The sequence below is a fragment of the Rosa rugosa genome, chromosome 5 (genome assembly GCF_958449725.1).
Source record: "Rosa rugosa chromosome 5, drRosRugo1.1, whole genome shotgun sequence".
Classification (NCBI taxonomy): Eukaryota; Viridiplantae; Streptophyta; class Magnoliopsida; order Rosales; family Rosaceae; genus Rosa; species Rosa rugosa.
This window is the reverse complement of record NC_084824.1, coordinates 4,573,399-4,587,486: the sequence shown is the minus strand read 5'-3', so window position 1 is coordinate 4,587,486 and position 14,088 is coordinate 4,573,399. Positions and strand designations below refer to the sequence as shown.

Sequence of the window (14,088 nt, the reverse complement as noted above, 5' to 3'; positions counted from 1 at the left end):
TGTTGTTAATATAATACATTTTATTTTTAAAAATGACACATGTCAACATTTAAGTGGATAACCTGTTAACCAGTTTAATAGGTTTCTACTACATTAATTTATTAAAAAAAAAAAAAAAGGGTATGACAAACCCTAGACGACCTCTTCAGTAACGTTGCAAGATTATATTAATAGCTCTGCATTATTATAAGACGATTGGTATAAAACCAGCTTATGTGTTGTACATTTGTACGTGTTGAGTTTGACTAAAATCATGCTTGTTGCTCTGGACTGTATTACATATATCGTACTTTAAAATTTCAGTAGCTAGCATATGACACAAAGTCATTCCATTTGACATTAAAGCTTAATTGCTATAGGTGATTTGGTGTATTTTATTCCAATTTTGTTGGAAGCCTGTGCACCTGATCAGATCTATTACTGGGTTCAGGAAAATGTGTTTTTCATAACTGCATAAAAGAGTAATAAGATGTATTGGATAAATATCTTTAATGGCTTAATCATTAGTCAAAAGTTGCCCCTTGCCAAAGCACAACCGTTGGGAAGGTTTGGTCAGTTGGCTAGCAGCAACGGTCATATTCCGCTAAGTTGCGTATTACTAACACTTGAGCTAAAATGACATTAATTTTCCAGCAGAATATGACAATGAAACCCTGTTGAATTGCACTGGTCGGCAAAAGCACTCTGCTGGGCCGACACTGACACTGAGAGGCGATATAAGGTGAAGCGAGAAAATGGGATTAGACGCCCCAGTAGTCCGAGGCTCCTAGAGGCTAATAATGGATACCAGCCATAAATCAAATAAGCATATACTTACTATATAGACTATAGTAAAGGCAATGAAGTACGTCTCTAGGGTGACTTGGAGTTGACAATTTGAGCTCTTTCTGCTCATATGTATAGTCAAATACCATACAACAACACTTGAAAGTGCACGCCTTCAATTGGATCAAATATATTTGGAATGCAGGAGGATGTACTGCTAGGAAGAAACATTCACAAATTGCTTATCACACATATATGCAGAAGATTATGACACTCAATCAGTTCAAAACGTGTATCTAGATGATCATAGGAACCCTAGAAATGAGACTTGTACAATTCTTCTCCTTTCCCATTTCTTGTGATGAGAGTGTGATCTGTAGGTTAGCGCATTGATTCCCACTACTTTCCAGTTCATATGATGACTGACCATATATAATGGCAGCTGATTGTGCTTTACTCTGTCTCTGTGTTGTTTCATCCGGCCGCAGCAATCATCGTTCATCAGCTGTAGTACATATTTGCAAAGAGAGCTCCAAATCTATATTTATGCACCACTGAAAAATTCATGACCTGTTTCAACATGTCTGGCCTGAATAGAAGTAGCCTATATATTGCCACACAAAACCATCTCATATGATAAATCATGATAGGATCATTTTACAGATCACCCTCAAAGGTCATAAATACAAAAGTCACTACTAGAAATATGGGCTATAAGGACACCCATTTAAGGACACTTTTGTTTCAAAGTGTCCTAATAACCCTATCATGAGGACAACTTAAAAAAAACAGGAGCGAAAGTTTGCTCGCCCGCCCAATTTTTCTGTCGAAAGTTAAACTTCCCACTTTTTTTCCCCCACACATGTTCGCACTTTAGCCTCTATGTTTCAGTTGACCTCTCTCTCTCTCTCTCTCTCTCTCTCTCTCTCTCTCTCTCTCTCTCTCTCTCTCTCTCTCTCTCTCTCTCTCTCTCTCTCTCTCTCTGCATCTCTTCTTCCTCGTTCAACAAATTGGAACTCTGAGCAAAACAAATCTCACCACAGATGGGTAATTATCTCCTCCCGATGAGTTGTTTGAGGTTTAATTTTTGTTTTCATCTACTCTTCCGCAGAGGCCGAAACCCTCTCATCCTCTCAGAAATGTCGTCGCCGTTGTCTCTACACAAACCCCCAACCTAGCCGCTGTCCCTAGACGCCTCCGACCCCCTCCATGATGCCATTGACGCGAACGACGAGTTCTGTGTCGCGCACGCGATTGGGAACCTCTACCAGAGCTTTCCGTTAAGCCCTTCATCAATGGCGGAGCCTCTGGTATGCTCGCTACCTGCGGCATCCAACCCATCGATATGATCAAGGTGAGTGTTGAAATTCACCAAGATTGTAACTTCTGTGAGATTTGGATTTGACCAATGATTCCAACTCGGGTCTTTGAGCTTAAAGTTGGTTTCTTTTAATGAGTTTCAGATATGTGATTTATGGGTCTATTTCGGATTTTGATTTGGTTTAGTGGTGTAATGTGATTTAAATGGGATTGATGGTTTAATGGGTTTTTGTTGTGTTGGTTTTGGTGTAGGTGAGAATTCAATTGGGTCAGGGATCAGCTGGACAAGTTGCGAGGACCATGATGAAGGAGGAGGGTTTTGGTTCATTGTATAAGGTAAGCTTATTTGGTGTGAATACAGTTTGAGTTTTTGATTCATGATTTACTTGATTTAGTGCTGGATGTGTTGGATAAGGAATTTATATATGTTTGAGGTCTCGAATATATAAATTACTGATTATATAAAGTTCTGAAATCAGTAATATCAACTAAATAGAAAACTATGCTCAGGATACTGCCGCGGATGCTGGTCTACTAGTTTGGAGATTCAAGTTTATACAAGCAGTATGTGAAATCTCCCTTTTGGCATTATGATTGTATGGCTCTAGTAATATGATTCTCTGATGGATAGTTTATATTTTCTTAAACCGTTTAAATCACCAGATATCACTTTTTTAAGAAAAAAGTTTATACTTTCTTTAAAAAGTGATATCGTGCTTTGAACAGTTCAAGGCCTATTGGCAATGACGTAATTAGCATTTATTTGGGAACAACTAATTGCTTTTGTATTGTGTTCTGGAACTCAAGCAGGTATAGGCTCCGGCAGTTCTTGTATGTCTACTTGGTGCATTGAGTATAATAGGTAAGTTTTAGATATGTTTGAGGTCATTTCTGTGCTGGTTTATGATGGAAGGAAGTTTGTTTAGTGACTTAAGTGTTTTGGCTCAGTATATCAGTTTGAGTTTCCATGTTCATATTTATAAGTATTGTGAGCTATGGATGTGATTTGGTTCGCTGTGCAGGGATGACTATTCTTGTTATGGATAATCCTCTGGAAAGGTATAATTTTGTTGTGAGATCAGTTAGTCAAATCCATTGTATGAGCATGTGTCACTTTCACGAAATTGGATTGTATAGTTCAAATGAGAGAGAAATGATTTATGACTTACATTTTTCATAGAATGTTTACAACCCATATTGTTGGGATTGCTGTAGGTGTAGAACAAATTAGGGGGTTGGAGAAATAATTTAAAGAGTACCATCTGATGTTCCCAAGTTCACAAGCAGAGGTATTTTCCCCATATGACTTACTTGAATCAAAATCCATACTCTCTATTGGCAATGTATGAACATCTTGTGGTAAGTTCAATATGCATTTTCCGTTTTTCATGTTATAATAATTTTGTATTGCTTTGGTACTTTTGAGATATGTAATCTATGACATTATAATGATAAGCTCTGCCATGAGTTTAGCATGTGGAAAACTAATGTCACTTCTTCAAACTATTTTCATGATCATTTCCTCAACATAGTTTCTTTGGTCTGAAGTCTCAACATACCCTTCTTAACAATTCGATATTTAGTATACTAATATAGTAATATACTAACATAGTTTCCAGTGTCTAGTTTTTAGTTTTTATTTATTTGCCATTCCATTTGCATTGTCTTTGTAATAACCTCATTTTCCATTACCTTAATTATTGAATTTTCTGGTTTTGGCACTAGAGTAGTGATGATTTCTTTTTAAAAAAAAAAAGAAAAGAAATCTGTGAGGCGTGTTGAGCAACAGTGAAGCAGTGCTTCTGCTTTACTTCTTTTGTATATTGAATGAGAATTGGTGGAAGGCGGTAGGCAGCACAGTGCTTCTGCTTTAGTTCTTTTGTAGTATTGTATGCGATTGTTGGAAGGTGGTAAGCAAGCACAGAAGAGAAAAAAAAGAGGAAAAGAAATTCCACTCTCTCCCGTTCTGTAATAACCTAGTTTTTTTTAATCAAACAATTTGGTGGCAAACACCGGTTCCGTGATTTAAGGTTAGTGGACAATTGCATAATTTGAAGGCCGGTGCTTTAACATGATTATGCATGAGTGGAAGAACGAATCAATTAAGCTAAGAAACGAATTCTCTCTCTCTCACGTCCGAAACCACCCAAAACAGAGCAAAACTTCTCCAAACTCTCTCTCACTCCACCGGCCACCAATCAAGACCAGAACACTTCCTATAGCTTCGCCTCGACCTTGCGCAGCTGCAGGTGGCAGCCTTGAACCACGACACGGCCACCAGCGGCGGCGGGAAGCTCCGCCCGGTTTGAGCTCGTTTTGGTTCCAAGCTTGATATCTCAAGCTACCGGCCAACAATCCTCACCAAACTTCACCCACGAGCTCGCCTCAACGTCCTGAAGCTCCCAGAAGTGGCCTTGCACGGCGGCGCTACTCGTGGTGGCAGCTGGAAGCCAGACCCGATCAAATCGAAAAACCGAAGCTTCGATCGGTATATCTCGAGCTGTAGTGCATCGTTTTGATTGATTCTTTTTCCAGTGGGTTCCCCTTGATGTTGTTAACAACTCTCTAGAAGGCATCGAGGCCTGAAATTGAAGTTTTTACGTCGATCGGAGCCCTCGCCGGATTCTGCAAAATTCTGCAAATTTTCCGACCACCGAAGCTTTCGATCGGTATATCTCGAGCTACAGACCATATTTTTCTGTGATTCTTGAACCAATGCGTTCGTCTTGAGTTTCTTAACAACTCTCTAGAAGGAATCGAAGCCTGAAATTGAAGTTTTGACGTCGAAATCAAGCCTTGCCGGATTCTGCAAATTTCGCCGGATTCTGGAAATTTTCCGGCCACCTCGACTGTTCTAGGTAATTTCCGACCACTTCCTTTCGTTTTCAGACTTCATGCTAGTTATGAAAGTGGATCAACTCGTCATTTTGAACAAGTTTGTAGTTGACGACTTTTGCATCGGAGGTGGTTGACCGCCGCGTTGACCGCCGTTGACCGCCCACTGACCGCCGCTTGTGGCGGCGTATTCGACCATATTTTGAGTTTTTATTATCTAGGTGATGATCTACGCATCCTTACGAGCGTTTTGATATATAACATGGTCATGTTAGAAAAAGTTGATAAATAGTGGATTTACGTTTTTACGTTACTATTTACGGTTTTTTACGTTTTATCTTCGGTTTACGATCTGTGAAGATCAGACCATCGGTTTTACTTCAAATTTTAGTATGTTGATCGTATGACTGTCCCGATGACTTTGTGAGGTCACGGGCGAAGATCCGACCGTTGGATCTTCGTATAATTGAGAAATAGTTATTCGGAAGGCGATTCGTGAGAATCCGACCGTCGGATTTTCATATAATTTTGTGGAGATGTTAGTAAGGGCGATTCAGGAAGATCTGACCGTTGGATCTTCGTGATAATTTTGGAGGATGATCCTAAGGGCGATCCGTGAGGATCCGACCGTTGGATCATCATTAAATTCAGATCCGACCGTTGGATCATCGTTTAATTTGAATCCGACCGTTGGATCATCATTATATTCAGATCTGACCGTTGGATCGTCGTTTAATTACATTTATGAGTTGTTGGCTAAGTTAAGATCATTATTGGATTAGGTTATCGACGGATTGATTTGGTGGACGATTCGGATTGATGTATTTGGCTTTTTAGAAGACGCAGCTGGATTAGAGGTGAGTAAACCTCACGTGGTTCATATTACGAACCGAATAAATTTAATTACCTTATTTTGTCGTAATTGCGTGAAAATATTTATGGAATAAATATTTGTTTTAAAATCATATGGACTTGATCAACTACGGTCCATGGGTAAGTAAAATGATTTTTACTATACAAATGAATTTCTCAGTTTTATTGCATGTGAACTATAGTTGGTATTAGTGATTATCCCTGAGCGGATAATTACGTATATATATATTTACGTGATTATATGTGAATGGTGTGACATTGAAGAGTGTGGAATTGGGATGATTAAATTATTATGAATTGACATGTGACTTACCATATTTTTATGTGATGAACATGATTGATGAGTTCTTGTTAATATTCAAGATTTACATTGGAGGATGTATAGAGTTGGAGAAAGTAGGATTCTGAGGACGAGGTGTCCGAAGTTCGACGGTTAAGGATAACCGGAGTGTTTGTGTACTGAGGACGGGGATGTCCAAGGTGCGACGGTTTATTATTAACCGAAGTTGTGTACTGAGGACGGGGATGTCCAAGGTGCGACGGTTTATTATTAACCGAAGTTGTGTGCTGAGGAAGGGGATGTCCAAAGCGCGACGGTTTATTATTAACCGAAGTATATGGTGCTGAGGACGGGGATGTCCAAAGCGCGACGGTTATAGTGTTAACCGAAGTATTTTTGCCGTTGCTTGACCCTAGGCCAAGGTGTCAGAGGTAACGAGGCAGTTAGAGCTCTAACGTGTTATGGGATGGGACCAAAGTGGTGATAGTGTTGTGAGATAGGACCAAAGTGGTGATATTGAATTGGTTTGACGTTTGCGTCGTGGATGTTGAGATTGTTGGTTGTGTTGTCGAGTTATAAGAATTGTAATTTAAAATCAACAGTTCTTTCTTGTTTACTCATACGAGCTTTAAAGATTTCTTTAAAGCTTACCGGGTTTTGTGTTGTTGCCAATTCCCGGTGCACTATTAAATTCAAATGGTGTAGCGGGAAATCCTACAGGTCAGGAAGATCAAGGCGGAGATCGTGCGGGTTAGAGTTTTTGTTTCAGTTTACAGCTTTGTAAATTGTGAGATGTATTATTAAGAGGTGTGAAGTGTGGTTGTTGTGAGAAAAAAATTCAGGACGTTTATTCTATTAAGTTGTATAATTCATGTTTCGGATTTTAATTGTATTTAAAATTCGGGGCGTGACAGTTTGGTATCAGAGCGTAAGGTACATATTTGGTGACGTGTCAATACCTTCCGAGTGATGGCCCGTCTGCAGCGGATCCCCATCGTGCGCTCTTCGGTATTGGCTAAGTCATTGGGTATGTGTGAGTGTTGGAAGTTGTTTAGGCCGCTAAGTCGTTTTAGGAACGTTAACACCTTCCCTGTAGTATTGACTTGGTTAATATGGACTTGTATTTGACTTATACTGTGTTTTAAGTGTTATACGTGTATTAGCCAAGCATACTATATTTCTTAGGTGTTGAATATTCGAAGGAGTAGTACTTAGAACTACAGAGTTGTCTTGTAGGTTCGTATTTGAATAAGTTCAGTTACCGCGAGTTATAATCTTTAAGGGATGGAAACCTTCGGATTTAACTCTATTGAGTTAGGGTGATTGTTTTATGGAAGTGAGGTTCTTTTGGATGTTGAGGTGTTTGGTTGAAGGCATGATGTTGGCCTATGCACGTACCTAGTGTGGATACGAGTATGAATTGATGGAATTTTTGCCTTATTAGGTTGGATATACAGATGTTTTTGATTTGATTCTTGACTCATGTGGAGTGGTGGGTAGTATTGCGGTTTGGGAATGAATTATTGTGGTTAATTCTTCCATGTGTTTGTAAGTTGATGAGCAGGGTTTAAGTTGTGAGAAAGGAGTTTGATCTCGTGTTTGAGTGATTGAGACGAACGACTATATATTTGAGGTTGTTTTGTGTTTTAAGTTTATGTAGACGGGACACTTAAAGTTTTGAAATAGAGTTTGATTTTTAGTTGATAGATAATGGGGAGAATTAGAATCAACTCTTTGTTAATGATCTTGGACGAGAGTGTGTTTCTATGGTTATGGATTTTAGGTGAAATGGTTAAATACAATTTTGGGTATTGATGATAGTGACATGATTGGGTATCCATAGTGGTTCAAGTGAATTACTATGCGGTATGGAGTTGATTCGATGTATGAATCGTGAAATCTTAGGGTTGAATTATGGTAAGTTTGATGGAGCATGTTTTAGAGGGAATGGTTGAGATTTTATATGACTAGCACGAGTAACTCTAAGGATGTGAGTTTTCCTAGTTAACTCAGGAAGTGTTTAGCTTTATTAATCCCTAATTCTAGCGACGAAATTATTGTGTTTGGTTTGACTCAGAGGATACTAGCTTGACCTCTGTGCAACTTAATTGATTGTTTGTGATAAATCATTATGATTGATGTGTGCAGCAGAGTTGTCAATGGTTTTGAAAATAGTATTGGGTGACCAAGGTTGATCCTTGGTGTTGTTGTTGGTTTAACAAAAAGAAGAAACGACATACATGCACACCATCTTATTGATTTAATATTACAAAAAGGAAATTGGAACTACGCTATACTAAGCCTAATTGGTAGCTCCGGATGGGTTGAGGCTGAGCTCAAGAGAAACGTTAGAGCCACTGTTGTAACCGCCTGAGCCACCAGAATAGTAACCAAATGCGCTACCTTCCTCAGAAGTAGTCTTCGGGTTACCAAAGACGTCCTCGCCGTGCACGGGGAACAGAGGAAGAGTTTCAACCTCCTGGTGATCTCCTCCTCGTTGTTGCAGGGATGTTTGTCCTCCTGTTGTGCCAAAAGAGTTGTACTGGTATTAGTGTTGAAGTGTGAGGAAGAATATGAAACAAAATTTAAATCAAGAAATCCTTCATTACCAGTAGAATAGGTGGAACCAAAGTTGAGATCAATGGATCTACCATCATCAGTAGAACTAGTGGACCCAAAATTGATGTCAATGGATCCACCAGCTGGCCCAAAATTGATGTCGATGGATCCACCAGCACCAGTAGAACCAGTGGACCCAAAATTGAGATCAATGGATCCACCAGTACCAGGAGAACTAGTTCCCATGGGCACTTGAGCAGCCTGATTGCACCTCTTCATCTGCTTCTCTCGAGCCCTGACATTCTGGAACCAAAAATAAATGTTCTTGCCCTCAACCTGTCCATACTGTTGCAGCTGGAGACAGATCTCGTGAATCTGCTCTGTAGTTGGGGTCTTAACTCCCTTGTCGTAGTAAAGATCCCTGAGGATCCTTATTTGATCTGGAGTAGGAACCCACCTGGCACGGCTTCGCCAGAAATCTGTGTTGGCACTACTCCCGGCTGCTTGGTTGTTTCCTCCATCCTCGATTTGTTGCTGGGTTTGTAGCTCCATTAGTTGCAGAGTTCGTGGTTCCATGGTGATGAGTTGAGAGGAAGTGTAAATTGAAGAACGAAGTTGTTGAGTGTTTGTGGGAGATTGACCTTAGAAGGATTAAGGTCGATGAAGGGGTATTGGAGATCTGAAAGTTCAGAGGAAAGAAGAGATCGAATCTTCAAATGGAAGAAAAGATCTGAGAGAGAAGGATTGAAGATTTGAGAGTGAAAAAAACCTGGGGATTTGAGAAGAGAAAGGCTGAAGAGTTGAGAGAGAAAGGCTTGAGCTCGGAAGAAAATTTCTTTTCCTTTGGAGTGAACAGTCGCGTCTCCAGAATGCACCTATTTATAGAACAAGGTGAGCAGATCTCCACCGTTGGATGAACGATCTCAGAATTTGAATCCACGCGTTGGATTAAAGTCGCCCCGAAACCCGGAAAAGCTGTTGGCGCGTGTTGAGCGTGTAAGGGGACCGAGGGAATCTCGAGGCGCTGTGACAGACAGCTGTAGCCGAAAGCAGATTTGACTGCCGTAAATCACGGAAGGGATAAGCCGTGACACAAGTGGGCCGTACTTGGGCCTGTCTCGGATCAAGGCATCACTGTAGCTGTGGGTGGAGGCCTGATGGGCCGAGTTTCAGAAACAGTTTTGGATGAGTTGGGCCGGATTTCTGAAACAGTTTTGGATACGTTGGGCTGGGTTTCTGCAACAGTCTTGGATGTTTTGGGCCGAATTGTTGAAACAGTTGAAACAGTTGGTTTAAATAAAAGGATTGGTATGAATAATAACGTGAGCAGCCGTGCTCGAGTGGTTGAGTGTAAAGTTCGTGTACAAGAGGTCTGAGGTTCGAACCTCGCCTCTCGTTTATTTTTATTATGTTCGTTTATGACATAATAAGTATAAAATTTGTACACATTTTATTAAGCACAACTTGTGCTCCAGTGGTTGGGAGCGAGGCATTGGTTTAAAGGGTCGGGAGTTCGAGACTTGCCTCCTGATATATTTTATTTATGTTCGCTTAGGACATAATAAATATAACGCGTGTGCTTCTATTAATGAAAGCAGCTCTTGCTTCAGTGGTTGGGAGAGAAGCATTGGTTTAGGGGGTCTGGAGTTCGAACCTTACCTCCTACAAATATTTTTGGATCCCGTATATGCTTGATATACGGACGCATATACGGTTTGTACGGTATGCATACGTATATATGGTCTGTACGGTATGCATACGTATATACAGTTGTACGGTATACATACATATATACGGTCTGTACGGTATGCATACGTATATACGGTATGTACAATTTCATACCGTAGTCGAGCTGAAAGTTGGTGGGCCGATTGGTAGGCCCAAATAGTAAGCCCAATTGTTCGGCCGAATGGTAGGCCCAAATGTTAAACCCAACTTGTTTCGGGCCGGTTCGAAATGTGAATGGTTCGGTTTCTTCGGCCCAATTGGCCAGCCCTAATGCTTAGCCCAAGGATTGAGCAAGCCCAAGTCATCATCACTGGGTGACATGTTTTATTGGCGTGCTTTTGAGAATGATTTGTTTTGAGTGATGCTAATTGAGAAGCGAAACGCTTTGTGGGAGTGTTTACTGTGCTTGTATGCCAGTACAGGATGACGATCTGTGTGAAAACAGCTATATGTGCAATGCCACGTGGTGATTTGAGTGTGGGTTGCTTGAGGCAATTGTTGTGTTGTAATTTTGAGAAATGATGCGGTGAAGGAATGTCATGTTGATGACTTAAGTGGGGATGAGGATTTCATTTGTGAATTCTCGTTGTGTGAGTTTACGTTTGTGATGAAAGGATTTAGTGGCCATAGGAATGTATTTTTATACAAAGGGCTGTGGTTTTGTAGATTACTACAGTTTTGGGAAAGATGGAGATTCGATGGTTAGGTTAACTGTAATCGAGAGCAATTAACTTGCGCTTAAATTTCGGGACGAAATTTCTTTAAGGAGGGTAGATTGTAATAACCTAGTTTTTTTTAATCAAACAATTTGGTGGCAAACACCGGTTCCGTGATTTAAGGTTAGTGGACAATTGCATAATTTGAAGGCCGGTGCTTTAACATGATTATGCATGAGTGGAAGAACGAATCAATTAAGCTAAGAAACGAATTCTCTCTCTCTCACGTCCGAAACCACCCAAAACAGAGCAAAACTTCTCCAAACTCTCTCTCACTCCACCGGCCACCAATCAAGACCAGAACACTTCCTATAGCTTCGCCTCGACCTTGCGCAGCTGCAGGTGGCAGCCTTGAACCACGACACGGCCACCAGCGGCGGCGGGAAGCTCCGCCCGGTTTGAGCTCGTTTTGGTTCCAAGCTTGATATCTCAAGCTACCGGCCAACAATCCTCACCAAACTTCACCCACGAGCTCGCCTCAACGTCCTGAAGCTCCCAGAAGTGGCCTTGCACGGCGGCGCTACTCGTGGTGGCAGCTGGAAGCCAGACCCGATCAAATCGAAAAACCGAAGCTTCGATCGGTATATCTCGAGCTGTAGTGCATCGTTTTGATTGATTCTTTTTCCAGTGGGTTCCCCTTGATGTTGTTAACAACTCTCTAGAAGGCATCGAGGCCTGAAATTGAAGTTTTTACGTCGATCGGAGCCCTCGCCGGATTCTGCAAAATTCTGCAAATTTTCCGACCACCGAAGCTTTCGATCGGTATATCTCGAGCTACAGACCATATTTTTCTGTGATTCTTGAACCAATGCGTTCGTCTTGAGTTTCTTAACAACTCTCTAGAAGGAATCGAAGCCTGAAATTGAAGTTTTGACGTCGAAATCAAGCCTTGCCGGATTCTGCAAATTTCGCCGGATTCTGGAAATTTTCCGGCCACCTCGACTGTTCTAGGTAATTTCCGACCACTTCCTTTCGTTTTCAGACTTCATGCTAGTTATGAAAGTGGATCAACTCGTCATTTTGAACAAGTTTGTAGTTGACGACTTTTGCATCGGAGGTGGTTGACCGCCGCGTTGACCGCCGTTGACCGCCCACTGACCGCCGCTTGTGGCGGCGTATTCGACCATATTTTGAGTTTTTATTATCTAGGTGATGATCTACGCATCCTTACGAGCGTTTTGATATATAACATGGTCATGTTAGAAAAAGTTGATAAATAGTGGATTTACGTTTTTACGTTACTATTTACGGTTTTTTACGTTTTATCTTCGGTTTACGATCTGTGAAGATCAGACCATCGGTTTTACTTCAAATTTTAGTATGTTGATCGTATGACTGTCCCGATGACTTTGTGAGGTCACGGGCGAAGATCCGACCGTTGGATCTTCGTATAATTGAGAAATAGTTATTCGGAAGGCGATTCGTGAGAATCCGACCGTCGGATTTTCATATAATTTTGTGGAGATGTTAGTAAGGGCGATTCAGGAAGATCTGACCGTTGGATCTTCGTGATAATTTTGGAGGATGATCCTAAGGGCGATCCGTGAGGATCCGACCGTTGGATCATCATTAAATTCAGATCCGACCGTTGGATCATCGTTTAATTTGAATCCGACCGTTGGATCATCATTATATTCAGATCTGACCGTTGGATCGTCGTTTAATTACATTTATGAGTTGTTGGCTAAGTTAAGATCATTATTGGATTAGGTTATCGACGGATTGATTTGGTGGACGATTCGGATTGATGTATTTGGCTTTTTAGAAGACGCAGCTGGATTAGAGGTGAGTAAACCTCACGTGGTTCATATTACGAACCGAATAAATTTAATTACCTTATTTTGTCGTAATTGCGTGAAAATATTTATGGAATAAATATTTGTTTTAAAATCATATGGACTTGATCAACTACGGTCCATGGGTAAGTAAAATGATTTTTACTATACAAATGAATTTCTCAGTTTTATTGCATGTGAACTATAGTTGGTATTAGTGATTATCCCTGAGCGGATAATTACGTATATATATATTTACGTGATTATATGTGAATGGTGTGACATTGAAGAGTGTGGAATTGGGATGATTAAATTATTATGAATTGACATGTGACTTACCATATTTTTATGTGATGAACATGATTGATGAGTTCTTGTTAATATTCAAGATTTACATTGGAGGATGTATAGAGTTGGAGAAAGTAGGATTCTGAGGACGAGGTGTCCGAAGTTCGACGGTTAAGGATAACCGGAGTGTTTGTGTACTGAGGACGGGGATGTCCAAGGTGCGACGGTTTATTATTAACCGAAGTTGTGTACTGAGGACGGGGATGTCCAAGGTGCGACGGTTTATTATTAACCGAAGTTGTGTGCTGAGGAAGGGGATGTCCAAAGCGCGACGGTTTATTATTAACCGAAGTATATGGTGCTGAGGACGGGGATGTCCAAAGCGCGACGGTTATAGTGTTAACCGAAGTATTTTTGCCGTTGCTTGACCCTAGGCCAAGGTGTCAGAGGTAACGAGGCAGTTAGAGCTCTAACGTGTTATGGGATGGGACCAAAGTGGTGATAGTGTTGTGAGATAGGACCAAAGTGGTGATATTGAATTGGTTTGACGTTTGCGTCGTGGATGTTGAGATTGTTGGTTGTGTTGTCGAGTTATAAGAATTGTAATTTAAAATCAACAGTTCTTTCTTGTTTACTCATACGAGCTTTAAAGATTTCTTTAAAGCTTACCGGGTTTTGTGTTGTTGCCAATTCCCGGTGCACTATTAAATTCAAATGGTGTAGCGGGAAATCCTACAGGTCAGGAAGATCAAGGCGGAGATCGTGCGGGTTAGAGTTTTTGTTTCAGTTTACAGCTTTGTAAATTGTGAGATGTATTATTAAGAGGTGTGAAGTGTGGTTGTTGTGAGAAAAAAATTCAGGACGTTTATTCTATTAAGTTGTATAATTCATGTTTCGGATTTTAATTGTATTTAAAATTCGGGGCGTGACACGTTCTCACGTCCGAAAA

At 40.7% G+C, this 14,088-nt stretch overlaps 1 long non-coding RNA gene across 2 annotated transcripts; it reads left to right on the top strand.

The window, feature by feature from the left end:
* Positions 1–4,283: 4,283 nt before the first annotated feature.
* Positions 4,284–14,064, top strand: LOC133708285 (uncharacterized). 2 transcript variants are annotated; one of them, XR_009845727.1, is made up of 4 exons: positions 4,284–4,943; positions 5,703–5,777; positions 12,787–12,861; positions 13,863–14,064. It is a non-coding gene; the product is annotated as an uncharacterized LOC133708285 (long non-coding RNA). The 2 variants fall into 2 exon arrangements; XR_009845728.1 differs by lacking the exons at positions 4,284–4,943; positions 5,703–5,777 and adding an exon at positions 11,600–12,027.
* The last annotated feature ends 24 nt before the right edge of the window (positions 14,065–14,088 follow it).